Raw genomic sequence first — 3,174 nt, 5'->3', positions numbered from 1 at the left:
TTTTATTAGAGAAAACACGTTAGTTAAAGAAGCTATTTGATTAGAATTAGATAAAAAGAAAAAAAAAACATTTTATAAATGTCAAACTCCATTCTCACCGAAGCCAAATATGGATCTGAGAGATATATGTCTCAAGCGTGATCTTGCCAAGCCACCTAAGCAGTAGAAATAAAATAATGAAACAAGGATGATTGCATATTGATATAAAATGAAAACTCAAGAAAAATGGCAATAATTGTCCAGAAGATTTGGCTTACGCAAAAAGAGTCAAGGAATAATTTCGCAACTGCTGGGTTGCATTTCGCAAGCAAATATAAACACTAAAAAACATAATAAAAGGAGGTATTAGTTGAGAAACAGTACCAATTTGAATTAAAGGGACATTTTTTCTTGAATAAACTCTGTACTTACGTGATTGGGATCCATGACGTATAGGGATGATACTTATTGTAACTAACTTTATCTAGTTTGTAAATGTAAACACATAAAACAATAATATTTAGAATCATCAAAACTATACAAGTTGCAATAATGTAAAACATGCAAATAGCAACTTTCCTAACAATAGGGATATTATCAGCAGAATTCAAGTTGGATGGTTGAAGTGGAGGAATGCATCGGGCTTGTTATGTGATAGAAATGTACCCCTCAAGCTTAAGGGAAAATTCTATAAGATGGTAGTGAGGCCTGCAATTCTTTATGGTGCCGAATGTTGGCCATTAAAAGAGAAGCATAATACTAAGTTAAGTGTGGCAGAGATGAGGATGCTCAGGTGGATGAGTAGCTTTACCCTTAGAGATAGGATACAAAATGAGCATATACGTGAAAAGGTTAGAGTAGCTTCAGTATAAGATAAGATTAGAGAGAGCCTCCTTAGATGGTTTGGTCACATAATACAGCGGCCTTCCGATGACCCGGTTAGGAGAGTAGAGGTATTAAATTTGACTTATGTTAAGAAAGGTAGGGGTAGACCTAAAAAAACTTGGTTAAAAAATATTAGGAATGACCTTTCTTTATTAGATTTAAACGAGAATTTGACTTTTAATAGAACACAATGGAGAAAAAGGATTCATGTTGCTGACCCCATGTAGTGGGATAAAGACTTGATAATGATGATGATGATGTTGTTGTTACCTTTCTTCCACTTTTGATGATTCTTTTGCTTCTTCCTTAGAAAGCTTTTAAATTGTCTTGTGATGAAGGCAACATCATCACTTTTAAACCCAGAAGAATCAGTATCTGAGTTATTGGCCTTTAGTGCCATAGTTTTCTCCTTCTTTTTCTCACCTAGATCTAGATTTCTTTGATTCACTCCTTGCTCGTAAGCAATGAGTGAGCCAAATAAGTTATCAATTGAATAAGTATTTAAATCTTTAAATTTAGTAATTGCAGTGATTTTAGCATCAAAAGAGGAAGGCAAGCATCTCAAAATTTTATTCACCTTTTCATAGTTAGTGAGTTCTCTTCCTAAGGCATGCAAAGAAGTTACAATTTGAGTAAAACTTGTATACATTTTAGAAATTGATTCATGATGTTTCATATAAAAAAGTTCATAATCATGCAACAAAATATTCAAATGAGATTACTTAACTTCATTAGTTCCTTCATAAGTAATGTACAATCTTTCCCAAATCTCTTTACCAGAAGCACAAGTTGAAATACACATGTAATCTTCATATTTTAAAGCTCAGAAAAAATAGTTTAAACACTTTACATTAGGTTGTGCCAAATCTCTTTCATAAAAAATCCATTCAGTAAGAGGTACTTCAATTTTAATTTCATTAAGTTCACGAGAACATGGAGAATATCCTTCTTTAATAAGTATCTACATGCGATAATCAATCGATTGTAAAAAAGTAGACATGCGAGTTTTCCAAAAATCAAAAGGAAGATTATCAAGCAAAGGTGGTCGTGTAATAGAATATCCTTCCATTGTATTATGATTCCCAAAGTTAGCCATGGATCAAAATTCAAAAAGTTTTTAAACATAATTTTATGAATGCAGCTCTGATACCACTTGAAAGTTAGTTACGGATGTTAAGCCCTATGAACCGGCCCAAGATTAACCAAGAGGGGCGGGGGGAGGGGGTTGAATTCGTATTTTAAAAATTCTTACAATCAATACACAAAACTCAAACCAAGATTCACCACAACATAAATCAAAGTGCGAAAAATTAAATGCGAAAGAAGTCAAAAAAGAATTTATAGTGGTTCGGTCAACTCAACCTATGTCCACTCCCACGAGGCACCCTCTGAGTATTGCACTATAAAAGTGACTCTCCTTTTGCTCCCACAGTAAGGCGGAGAAGCCCTCACAAAAACTCCTTTTTGCCAACCCCGACGAGGCACAGAACCCAACTCCTTTTACTTCCACCTGAAGCAGGCAGAGAACCTTGATCGATTGCTGAAGCTCACCTCTCTCAGCCCTTCGAAGGACAAGAGACTCTAGTGGAAAAAGAAGTGGAACAATGCATGGAGCAACCCTTGTGAATTCCCCTCACAAGCTCTCCCTCACAAAATCCTCTCTCTCTCTCTCTCTCCCTCTCCTCTAGGCTTTCTCAGGTCAAGGCAGTAGCAAAAGATCTCCTCTAAGGTAGAGCAAGAGATCTTAAATAGAAGAGCTTCATAATAGCTCTTATTATATACAAACCGACTTTATCATCTAGGCTGATAGGGGTATCGGCCTGGCTAATTAGCATAAATTTTGCTCAATCAACCCGATAGGTTTGGGACAATTAGAGTAATTTTGGTCACATCGTCTAGCCGATAGGATATCATTCTGGCCAATTAGTTCAAGTCCAAGCCAAATCATCCTAGACATCACCCTGAATTGAAGTAGGCTGATGTCAATCGTCCATGCTATCGTCCCGGCAGATCCTGCGATCGGCCCGACCGATGTGATTATGCAATCAGCCTTAATTGCTTTCCTTAATTACCAGATCAATTTAGGCATAATTATGCTGCATCGTCCTGGCCGATAATATATCATCCTGAATGATCTCCTAAAATAAAGCATACCTAAATAGATCATGGTGGCTGATTCTTTCTAATTTGACCCCATTATCCTGGCCAATAAAATATCGTCCAGGCCAATTGGCTTAATGACGTCTGCCTTAACCATGATGCCCTGATTAGGGTTTCTATTTTTGAACCGATTGTCCAGGCCGATATTAA

General features: G+C 36.4%; 1 long non-coding RNA gene across 1 annotated transcript; it reads right to left on the bottom strand.

Annotated features, from left to right (window-relative positions):
- On the bottom strand, nucleotides 1-479 carry LOC110093323. Its single transcript, XR_002302690.2, has 3 exons — nucleotides 412-479; nucleotides 258-320; nucleotides 1-155 (listed from the first exon to the last, which is right to left on the bottom strand). It is a non-coding gene; the product is annotated as an uncharacterized LOC110093323 (long non-coding RNA).
- Between the last annotated feature and the right edge of the window lie 2,695 nt (nucleotides 480-3,174).

This window comes from Dendrobium catenatum, unplaced genomic scaffold (genome assembly GCF_001605985.2).
Source record: "Dendrobium catenatum unplaced genomic scaffold, ASM160598v2 fragScaff_scaffold_989, whole genome shotgun sequence".
NCBI classification, from domain to species: Eukaryota; Viridiplantae; Streptophyta; class Magnoliopsida; order Asparagales; family Orchidaceae; genus Dendrobium; species Dendrobium catenatum.
This window is presented reverse-complemented; position numbering and strand designations above follow the sequence as displayed.